The sequence below is a fragment of the Nomascus leucogenys genome, chromosome 10 (assembly GCF_006542625.1).
Source record: "Nomascus leucogenys isolate Asia chromosome 10, Asia_NLE_v1, whole genome shotgun sequence".
NCBI classification, from domain to species: Eukaryota; Metazoa; Chordata; class Mammalia; order Primates; family Hylobatidae; genus Nomascus; species Nomascus leucogenys.
This window is the reverse complement of record NC_044390.1, coordinates 72,475,694-72,487,812: the sequence shown is the minus strand read 5'-3', so window position 1 is coordinate 72,487,812 and position 12,119 is coordinate 72,475,694. Positions and strand designations below refer to the sequence as shown.

Genomic DNA, 12,119 nt, shown 5'->3' with positions numbered 1-12,119 from the left:
GAACGCATTCAAACCACAGCGCCTACAAAAACCTCAAAATAACTGGATGTATTATTCTGTTCTCATGCTGCTAATAAAGACATACCCTAGGCTGGGTAATTTATAAAGGAAAAATGCTTAATTGACTCACAGTTCCACATGGCTGCAGAGGCCTCACAGTCATGGTGGAACACAAAGGAGCAGCAAAGTCACATCTTACATGGCAGCAGGCAAGAGAGCTTGTGCAGGGGAACTCCCATTTATAAAATCATCAGATCTCATGAGACTTATTCACTACCATGAGAACAGTATGGGGGAACCACCCCCATGATTCAGTTACCTCCATCTGGCCCAGCCCTTGACATGTGAGGATTATTATAATTCAAGGTGAGATTTGGGTGGAGACACAGCCAAACCATATTACTAGATTCAGTGAGCTTCCGGGTTGATGCACATATCTACACACCAGGACTGTGGCATAGCTCAACTCCACTGGGGTCAGAGGCTTCTGCACTTGGGACACTTCCAGACTTCCCCAAGTACCTCTTCCACTGGCTGTTCATTCAGACCCTTTATGATCAAACAGTAAACATGAGGAAAGTGTCCTCCTGAGTCCTGTAAGCTATTCTAGCAAATCATTAAGCCCAAAGAGATTTGTGAAGACTCCCAAATCTATAGCCAAGTTGACAGAAGTGTGGCAACCTGGAAGCCCAATATTTGCAACTAGAGTCTTAAGGGAGGGCAGTCTTGTGGGACCGACCCGTTAAACCCGTGGAGGCTGACACTAACTCCAGGTACTGTTAGAATTGAACTGAATTGCAGGACACTTGGTGTCGAACAATTAGGTGTCAGGAAGGGGGGGGGGAAGAACCTCTCAGACATTCTTTATGTTTCATATAAAAATTGTACAAGTCCTAGTAGTGGCTAAGGTTCTGAACAGTCTTTAAGGGCTTTATGAATCACACCGAGATTGCATCGTGCTGTATTTATTTAAGCAAAGAATTATTTATACTCCAGGTGTAGAGTTTAATACATTTTCTTATATTCTAATTTTGTCTCATTCCTGAACTACTGTAGAAAAATATAGTCTTGGTTTCCCATGGCTGCTGTAACAAATTACCACAAACTGGGTGGTTTAAACAGCAGAAATCTATGCACTCATAGATCTGAAGGCCAGAAGTACAAAATCAAGGTCTCAGCAGATCCAAACTCCTACCAGAGGCCTTAGGGAAGCATCCATTCCATGCCTCTCCCGGCTTCTGGTGCAGCGAGCATTCCTTGGCATTCCTTGGCTTGTGGCCCCATCATCTCTGCTCCACCTCCATTTTCACATCACCTTCCCTTCTATGTCTGTCTTCTTATCTTGTGTCTCTCATAAACACCCTTCTCATTGGATTTAGAGCCTACTCAGATAATCTAGTATAATCTCCTCATGTCAAAACCCTTAACTTTATTACAGTTGCAAAGATCCTTTATCCAAATAAGGTTGCATTCACTCACTGCACAGATGAGAACATGGACATATCTTTTTGGGGGCCACCATTCAACCCACTAGACCTTCTTATCTTTGTCCTTCCCTGTCTCCAAAAAATATTCTCTTTTAAAATACACAGCAAAGTTAATATCTGGATGGAAACTAAATGTAATATATATATCATGCACGACACAAACAGAACTTTATTCCTTGTGAATGATAACACAAGCCAGCTACAAGATACTGCATTGAGTAAATTTTTTTTTTTTTTTTTTTTTTTTTTTTTTTTGAGACAGAGTCTCGCTCTGTTGCTCAGGTTGGATTGCAGTGGCATGATCTCGGCCCACTGCAACCTCCACCTCCCAGGTTCAAGCGATTCTCCTGCCTCAGTCTCCCAAGTAGCTGGGACTACAGGCACCCGCCACCGCACCCGGCTAATTTTTTGTATTTTTAGTAGAGACGGGGTTTCACCGTGTTAGCAAGGATGGTCTCGATCTCCTGACCTTGCGATCCACCCACCTCTGCCTCCCAAAGTGCTGGGATTACAGGCGTGAGCCACCACGCCCGGCCTGCATTGAGTAATTTTAAGTAGATGGCTACAATATCTTGGTTCCTACAGAGAGATGGTCCTTTGAGAGCCAATCAGCCTGTCGTATACATTAAAAACTGTGAGTCATACTGTCCAGCATGTCTTCAGTATTATACAAATTCAAACATTTATTGATGTGAGCGTTTCCTCCCACGTGCCAAACTCTATTATGAAGAACATACTTATATCTTTTAAAAGAAAGAAGGGCCGGGCATGGTGGCTCATGCCTGTAATCCCAGCACTTTGGGAGGCCAAGGTGGGCGGATCACGAGGTCAGGAGATCGAGACCATCCTGGCTAACACAGTGAAACCCTGTCTCTACTAAAAATACAAAAAATTAGCCGAGCGTGGTGGCGGGCGCCTGTAGTCCCAGCTACTCAGGAGGCTGAGGCAGGAGAATGGCGTGAACCCGGCAGGCGGAGCTTGCAGTGAGCGAAGATCACGCCACTGCACCTAGCCTGGATGACAGAGCAAGACTCCGTCTCAAAGGAAAAAAAAAAAAAAAAGAAAGAAAAGGTCATGTACATTTTAGTCTATTAATACCTTTTATGATCACTATACTATAGAGACTCTCGACTTTATAAAATATACTAGAAATATTCACAGGTAAATGAATTGCTAAGTTACATATTAACTTACATCTTTCAAACCAAGTGGGGATAATTCACGCACACACACACACCCAAAATAAAATTATGTATGTGAAGAATTTGTAAAAAAAAAAAAAAAAAAAATACTAAAGATTTAAAAAGCACTCTTCCTTCAGCATAAATTATCAGAAACACAAATGCCTATGGCTCTTATGGGAAATAATAAAAACATGCAGGAATGTTTTACTCCTTATTTGTTTTAGAAAAGAAACAGTTCCTCTGAGAACTATATAAATATAACTGCAGAAAAGTAAATAAAATTCTCTTTAATTTTGACAGCTTGCTATGCTCTTCTGACCCACAATAGTTATAAAACTATGTCATAGTCTTGGTTTGGCCAAAAGAAATGGAACAACAGCTCACTACTTCATCCAAAGCAATGCTTATTTTTCAGAGTGCAATTGAAAAAATGCAGATTCATAAGTGATTTCTTCAAATAATAGAGGAAAAAAATTCAGGTCAATGTGTCCTAGAAATATAAAATTATATATTGACATAAAATTATGTCAATGAAAATTATATCAATGAAAAGCTCTTATAGAAAATCTCATTTTTATAGGTTGTCCTTGTTGAGTAGTGCTAGAGTTTGGTTTGTTTGTCCCCTCCAAATCTCATGGGGGTGGGGTCTAATGGGAGGTGTTTGGGCCATAGGGGGCAGATCCTTCATGAATGGCTGGTGGTAACAAGTGGGCTCTAACTGTATTAGTTTCCATGAGAGCTGGGTGGTCGTTAGCAAGAGCCTGGCACCTCCCTCCCTTCTCTCTACTGCTTCCACTCTTCCCATGCGATCTCTGCACACTATCGCTCCCTTTTACTTTCTACTATGAATGATAGCAGCCTGAAGCCCTCAGCAGAAGCAGATGCTGGTGCCATGCATCTTGTACAGGTTGCAGAACCATGAGCCAAATACACCTCTGTTCTTTATCAATTACCCCGTCTCAGGTATTCCTTTATAGCAACACAAAAATGAACTAAGACAAGCAGCTATACTTTAGACAAGTAAAAACCAAAAAATGGCCAGGCGCAGTGGCTCACACCTGTAATCCCAGCACTCTGGGAGGCCAAGGCGGGTGGATCACCTGAGGTCAGGAATTTCTGACCAGCTTGGCCAACACAGTGAAACCGCATCTCCACTAAAAATACAAAATTATCTGGGTGTGCTGGTGCATGCCTGTAATCCCAGCTACTCGGGAGGCCGAGGAAGGAAAATCTCTTGAACCTGGGAGGTGGAGGTTGCATTTAGCCGAGATCACGCCACTGCACTCCATCCTGGGTGACAGAGCAAGACTCCGTCTCAAAAAAAAAAAAAAAAAAAAAAAAAAAAAAAAAAACCCAAAATAAATGCAGCCATATAAGAAGTACAGGCATAAGTTAGTGCACTGACATTTAGCTGATATAATAGAATTTAAGCCATGTCTATATGGAGCTATAAGTGGCTCATGGTAAAACTGCCTTTGCTGAATTATAAATAATGAGAGGAATTTAATATAACTGACTCTATTTTGCTTTGCTTTTAATTTCATAGGTTTTTTTTCTTATTCTAACATGGAAGCCAAGATAACTATGAGAGGAATTTATAGTTACACTTTGAAGCAAGAAAAACTGACCCCACCCCCCGCAACCCTGTCCTTGTTCAAAGATCGAAGCTGCATTCATATGGCAAGGCTAAAATTCTGGTAGGGGCTTAAACCTTACTAAAAAATAGGCATAAACAATGACCCGCTATTGTTTAGCGTGCTTTCCTATAAGTTGCTTACTGCACTAGAGTCACGTAACCAGGGGTTACAAGGTTTCCAACTTCCCCAAATACTCCTATAGATAACATCAGTATTGTGAAACCTAAAGACCTGGCCTTTGAGATATTTTTCAGATTTCACATTTTGGTAGATCAAGAGATGCCACCTGGTTCTGAGAACCAACCCTTTCCTGGGAACTGACTTTACTGCCCAAAGATGTTTTAGATGCCCCTATGACCTCATCCCCAGCCAATCAATTGTTCCAATTCCCCAGTAACCCCCTGCCTACCAAAGTCCCCTTAAGAAACCCTAGCCTCCGAATTCTCAGAGAGACAGGTTTGAGAAATTTCTCTGTTCTCCTCACTTGGCCAGCCCTGCAATTATTAAACTCTGTATTTGCCACAAAAACTGCTGTTCACATTGGTTTTGCTTGTTTGTTTTGCTTTTGTTTATTTTTTTTTTGAGACGGGATCTTGCTCTGTCACCCAGGCTGCTCACTGCAGCCTCACGTGCAACTCTCCTGGGTTCAAGCCTCCCTAGTAGCTGGGATTACAGGCGCATGCCACCACGCCTGGCTAATTTTTGTATTTTTAGTAGAGATGGGGTTTCGCCATGTTGGCCAGGCTGGTCTCGAACTCCTGACCTAAGGTGATCCACCTGCCTCAGCCTCCCAAAGTGCTGGGATTACAGGTGTGAGCGACCATGCCCAGCCCTCATTGGTTTTGTTTGGGGCAGTGGGCAAAAAGAACCTACCAGGCTGTGACAATGGCAGAAATGGATCACTCACTTTGGATGCCTTTATGAACCATTCACATGGTTGTACCATCAATTCTGGGGAGACAGAGCAAGCGAATGATGCACAGAGCTTCTTGGTTCTGTCTCACCAGTAATTACTACCTGAGCAGAGGGGTCTCCACACCTCTCTTTATTCGTCATCACTTCAAACATGGTACAGTCCAGTATGTTGATCACCTGCCCCTTACTACCTTACTTTTAGAGTGAGTAGCAACCTCCTTCCAGTTACCCAGGCTCTAACAGTTTAATTTTTACTTCTCCTTCTTCCCTCACCCCGTATCTGCAGCCTCTCTTTAGCTTAACTGTATTCCACATATCTGTGACCTCAACGCTTGTACCTCTAAGGGCCTATAGCCATGATTCAGGCCCTCAGCACTTCTCTTGAGCACAGACAGCAGCTGTGAATGATGCCACTTCTACATGTACAAGCCCTCAGTGGCTCATGCCTTCCTTCTACACCAGCTGTGTCTTTCCCTATACTAATAAATAGTATATTGGGTACTTACAATATACGAGTCACTGTTCTAAACACTTTACACACATTAATTCACTGAATCTACAGTAGGCTCTCTTATTACACCCCCATTTTATGGTCAAGGAACCTAAGGAACAGACAGCCTCAGCAAATTGCCCAAGGTCATACAAATGATGAATGACAAATGTAGGATTTGTACCTGGCCTTTTTGGCTGCAGAGCCCACTCTCAACTCTGTGGCCTCAGTGCCTTTCTGTCCTCCTCGTCCCGTATCCTAACCATTCTTTCTTCCCAATACCGTGCAACCAATGTGAAAGACTACATCCAATCAGGCTAGACTTCTTACTACCCTGAAATGTGCCAAGCCCATTTCTGTCTCTAGGACTTCCTACAGCACTAAAAATGACCAGCCTTCCATTTTCAGCTATCCAAATCTTACCTATTCTTCAAAGCCAAATAAAGTTCCACTTCCTCCACGCAGGCTTCCCTGACTTCTTGAGGTTCTATTTTCTTCCCTCAATTGCTACATCAGTACAGTGTGCCCACACCAACTTAGGACTTCATTTTGTATCTTTTTTGTTTCCCGGATATACTCATTCATTCAACAAATATATTTCAAGGACCAAAACATCCATTAAAAATGTGGAAACTGGTCTAGAGGCTGAGGATACAGCTGTAAACAAAATGTATAGGCTTTCATGAGGCCTCCATTTGGGAGAGGGGAAAGGAGACAAGAAATAAACATAGTATCAGCTCTCTAGCAAAAAAGTGTTTCACACAGAGAGAAAACAAGAATGAGTTCAGCATGTTTAAAGAATAGAAAGAAGGATGGTACATACTTGTGGGGAAAGGGGAGTAGTGCAAGATAAAAATGTTGATGACATCAGCAAAATTTTGTATTATTTTTATATTATTTCCCCCACAAATCTTGGACTAATGCTAAACAGAGTTGTATCATTTCAATACTACCGAACCATTTACAGATGTAATTAAGCCTGGACCAATATAGCTACCTCAAAAGAATGCAATTATCTAGCTAATTGAGGACAAGGACATAACTAATCTAAAAAATTGGACCCAAAAGGATTGTATTAACTCCCTGGGATACACTGATAAAATAGGGTAAATAATTATCAAGCTCCTCCCCCTCGGACTATTGTTACATAAACAGCAGAAAACTATTATGGAAACATTCTAACAATAAGTTGCCTGCAAAGTTAAGATCAGTTGCCAATTACATATCTCTGGCAGAAAACAATTCAACTAACCAATTTAACCAAATATCATGAGCTGAATATTTCTGAGATAATTCCTGCTGCAAATAATTTCTATAGCCTTAACCTGCATTAAAATATGCTACTGTAGATATGGGGAACTATCCAAACTTTTAAGGGATTTTCTGGTTTACATAAAAAGGAATTTCTGATTTATATTACAAAGACTTGCTTCATAGTCTATATGAATGTGACTATATAAAAGAGAATGACTGACCTGCTGTACATCATTAACTCAGAATGCAAGGTTGGTGATTTCTCTGCCTAGTCAGCAGACATGCTCGGGGGAAAAACAAGGGAGTAGAGAATCTGACTGCAGAGAAAGAGCGAGAGTGAGCGCAAGTGCAAAAGCTCCCTACCTTATAATAAACGTGACACTTTAAAAGGAACTATTCAATCCAGATGTTTCTCTATAATTTGGGGTCTACACTCTAGACTATGCAAAAGAAATTTGCTGCATCCTTTATATACTCATAGGTTGGGAAAAATCAAATTCCTACCTTGAGAGAGTGATATCAAAAAGTGAAAGTGGAGAGCTTTTGTGTACTCAAAATGCCTCTCACAATTCCACCTAAATGGACAGCTCAACTCCTCCAGGAGGACTTCTCTGATTCAACTGTGTCATTCAACATCTCCTGGAAACTTGGAGGTCCAGATTATATTCTATTATCACTGCTTTGCAGTGATTCTCAATTGCTTAATCTTCCTACCTAGACTATGAATTTCTCAAAAGCAACAAAGTTTGACTTCATTCTACAAACATCCATTGCTGGCCGCCCCCAGCGTTGCCCTAGAAGTTCCCAGCAGAGGAGGTCCCACATAGGGGTGGATGATGTGTAAGCTTACAGTTATTAATAGAAACGTACTCCAGGGGCAAGTCTACCCAGAATTATCAAGGGGCTGATCCATCTCACTACTCCTTATGGCCACTTGACCCTTTTACTCCATACCAGTTTCTCCACGCATCAGGCATACGGAATCCACTTAACTCAAGTAACTACTGCGTATCAATCTGTCATGTTAACCAAGTCCACCACACAACAGCCAAGAGAGGCAGCTGTCCTGATATCTCAGGGAAAGAGGAAACAATTATCTGGTTTACCTGAATAACTCAAAAAGTAAAACAGGGCTTAGAATGGAGATTTCAGATTTAGGGGTATTGTAATAATATGTTAATGCATGAAAAAAGATTTGCCATGCTCTTATAAAAAATATTCAAGGAAAACCACTTTGCCTTCAAAATGGTGATAATAATATTATTATACAGTAATTAGTTTACAGAGTGCTTTCACATTATTTTTGAGTTTCACATAAGCTTTATGAAACAAGATACACCCAATTATTCCCATTATATAAACAAAGAAACCAAAGTTCAAAAAAGTAACATAAAACACCCACAATAATGCAAACAGCACAGCACCAAACCTAAGCTTAAGCCCACTGTCCAGACTCTTAAGTTCAGCACCCTTTCCACAATCTCTTTATACATTTTTTTTTCTGAAAAGTTTGTATGGCTACTGAATTGTATGACTCCTGCGACATATCGGAAGTAGTGCACTGTAAGCAGCTAGAAGAGAAGGACAATATCTCTTTAACGCGTTTAGCATTGCTCGAATTCAGTCTTCCAAGTGTGCAGCTTGGTCAACAGTGCAACTGACGCTGATGCCCAAGCTCACCCCTGAAAGAGATTTTCAGTACCTTTGCATTGTGGTTTATTTTTCTTTACATCTCTCATCCTGATGTATTTCCTCTCTGAACCTAAATTCCTACCACCAACTGACAGAACACTTCAAAATAACAATGACCAAATCCCAAAGGCAGCCAGGTGGACTCACAGGCAGGCAAATGTTTGGGAACGGCTTCTCCAAGACAAGGGCAGATCCATCAAAGAGGTGATGCAGTAACTCCCTGCTCATCATGTTGTCTCCTGCATGTTTTGAGTGTGCACTCAATATCCTTCTCTCCTCTGAACAAAAAGTAATTTTTGGCAAAGAGCAAGCTGGAGGAGAGAATAGCATGCTCTCACATGCACTGTCCACAAACAAAAGTGAGGCTGCTCCTCAAACTACTCTTTCAGTAGCTTTTTTTCTTTTAATATGACTTCCCTTTAGGTGACAAGAGGTGCTCCTAGGGAAAAAGTCAATCAAATATTCATAAACAGAATCATATTTCCCCAAGAAATCATATTTTCCCCCCAAATTTGATTTTTACATTAACATTTTAGAGCTAGCTCATCATACCTTACCATCTTTCTATTTTTTTTTTTTTTTTTAGATGGAGCAGAGTTTCACTCTTGTTGCCCAGGCTGGAGTGCAATGGTGCGATCTCAGCTCACTGCAACCTCTGCCTCCCAGGTTCAAGCAATTCTCACGCCTCAGCCTCCCAAGTAGCTGGGATTACAAGCAGGCGCCACCACACCCAGCTAATTTTGTATTTTTAGTAGAGACGGGGTTTCACCATGTTGGTCAGGCTGGTCTCGAATTCCTCACCTCAGGTGATCCACCCGCCCCAGCCTCCCAAAGTGCTGGGATTACAGGCATGAGTCACTGCACCTGGTCCATCATTCTGATTTTCATTTGGCAATGGTACCCCCTCTCCATCCCTAAAACTGACAAGCAGTTCATTAACAAATCAAAATGTACATGCACGAAACTAGCCTCGTTTTAAGGGAAATCTGTTACAAACCCTTCCTACAATTTTTTTTAATGTGGATAATTTTTCTTAACCTTTTTTAAAGTAGGCTACACATGCAGTGGATTGCATAGGGCCACGGTACCTAGTAGACTAAGACACAATTTGAGTGCGGGGTGTGGCCTTGACACTGTTTTCATACATGCAGAGCTTTCTGGCCACAGGCAGGTTTGAAGCCCGTCTGCCCTCATTAGCATAAGGCGCTAAGCTAACCTTCCCCACTGTTATATGAATCTAAAAAATTCGCTCTCCTGTGGCTCTCTGCATTATCACCAGGACAGGATTTAATTCAAGATGGTAACGGTTAACTGTAAGTCACAAACTTTTCAACAAATCGCTACCTGGGTTCATTCACATCTCTAGGACTAGAATTGCACATATGGTAGCCCTTTCTCTTGAAGCAGAATATTCCCGATGTGTGGCAACAACAGCAGCCAAGGAGGAAACACAAACTTGGCCAAGTACTGAGCAGATTGCCACATCCGATTCCATTATGTGAACGTCAAAATAAACTGTAAAATAAATAAATAAGTCTTGAGTCTTAAACTCCATTTTTTACCGGCGTCTGGGTTAAAGGATGTGACAGGCCCAAGGTTACAAAGTCATTGCCAGGGCCTCCACAGCAGCCTAGGAAATACTGCAGCCTCCGACTGCTGTTTGCATTTGCTGGTTAGGCTGGGATGTGGCATCTGATTGATTTCAATTGGAGGAGATAGGAGCTCTTTATCCAAAAGGACACTGAAATAGGTCAGCAGTTATTATTCAAAACAGATCCAGGCTACCTTAAATCCGGAGACATAGGCAGGGTGAAATAGAAGGGTGAGTTTTGGAAAAAGTCACTTGACACAAAGCCTGGCTGGCCCGGGGAAGCTAGAAGACCCTGCCTGCCAATCAACAAAATGAAGTGGTATAAAAAGAAGTTTCTATTTGTGTGTGTGTGTGTGTGTGTGTGTGTGTGTTTAATGAAAAGTATCTTAACAGACTGTTAATAACAAAGCTCTGTCTCACATATGTAAAACATCCTTACTGCTGCAGCTTCTCAGAGAAATCCTAAGAGCAGCCCAGCCGGTCTTCGGCATCAAGGCAGACACGGATGCGTTTTTGCAGCTCTGCTTCTAGTTCTCCCCAACCCCACTCCCACCCTTCCCCGCTTCCTGCCCCACCACCACTGCCCCAAAAGTCCTGTCTTGCTCTGCTGCACTTTTCCAGGTGCGGTGCCTGGGTTCCGAGGAGACGGGGGAGAGGCCTCGAGGAGCAAGTGTGGGAGGTGGGGGAGCGGCCGGGGACCACGTCCGGGAATCCTCTCCCCCAGGAGAGCGCTGAGCCCCGCCAGCTGCAGGGGAGCCCCGGCGGCTGCAGGGGAGCCCGCGACAGTCCTCCCCGCGCTCCCTCGGCAGAGATGCCCCGCAGGCTTGTCTGCTCCAGGCGCGACCGCCCCCGCGCGGGGGACTTGCCCCGCTTTCGGTCTTTCCAGAAACGGGCGGTCTGCTCCTGTCCCGAAAATGGAGACAGGAAGAGGGGGCTGCGCGCCCTCCACCCAAGATCCCTGCACCCTTCCTTCCCGCCGCCTCTCCTGCCCGCCCCCGCCTGCCCCCGCCTCCCGCCGGACTCACCTCGGCCCGCGCCCGCGCTGGTGGCGGTGGAGTTCCCGCAGCCCATCGCGCAGCCGGCCAGGGAAGCCGCGCTTCGAAGCTCGCGGCCGCGGGTCCTGGCGGCAGAGACCCAGACTAAGGGCGGCGCGCCCCGAGCGGGAGGCTGACGGGGCCGCGACGGGCCGGGAACCGAGTGGACGCCGCCCCCTCCCACCGCCGGGAGACGCTGCCCGGGTCGCGGCGGGCTGCGGGCTGCCTGGCGGAAACCACCCGGCACCCCTCGCCCCGGCCCCGCCCCGCCCGGGGACCCGCCGGACCCACCCATCGCCCCGGCAACCGCGGCACTGGCCAATCCCCAGCCTCCTGCGCGCTTCGCGGTCGGCCATTGGTCGTCGTTACGAGGGGCGGGAGTTTAAAGTGGGCTCCGGGGCAAGGGCGCGGGAAGGGGCGTGGCCGGCGCCGCGGGGTGGGGGTGTCCACCTGCCCACCCTCAGCATCCTCCCTGCCTTGTCTTTGCTTTTCTTTCCTCACTTCCCCACCCTGCCCCAGGATGTGGGGAGGAGAGGAAGTAGCAGGGGGCACCTGTTTTCTGCACAGTGGACGCCCAATAAATGCTATTGACTGAATGTTGTGCAGGTCTGAAGCCAAAACCGAAATCCCCAGCTGCTTTAACAGAAGGCCAATGCAACTCTGTTCCCCATACGCACTGCCTGGCAAAAGACGTAAGTTCTTCCCCAGATTGGTCATATTGACCTATTCCTCTTTAAAACAAATGTCTGCAACGATTTCGATAACTTGGATTCAGGACCTCCTCTCTGATAAATGAGAGAACTGTGGCACGGTGCTGTACTTTTCAACCTGACAG

At 44.5% G+C, this 12,119-nt stretch overlaps 1 long non-coding RNA gene across 2 annotated transcripts in view; it reads right to left on the bottom strand.

Moving 5' to 3' along the window:
* The window catches only part of C10H12orf75, a 40,928-nt gene extending 29,357 nt beyond the window's left edge, over positions 1-11,571 (bottom strand). Inside the window, exon 1 of one of the 2 annotated variants that reach the window (XR_004032050.1) lies at positions 11,276-11,571. This is a non-coding gene — a long non-coding RNA (chromosome 10 C12orf75 homolog). The remainder of the gene's footprint in view (positions 1-11,275) is intronic. The other variant, XR_004032049.1, reaches the window with a different exon arrangement.
* Positions 11,572-12,119: the final 548 nt, after the last annotated feature.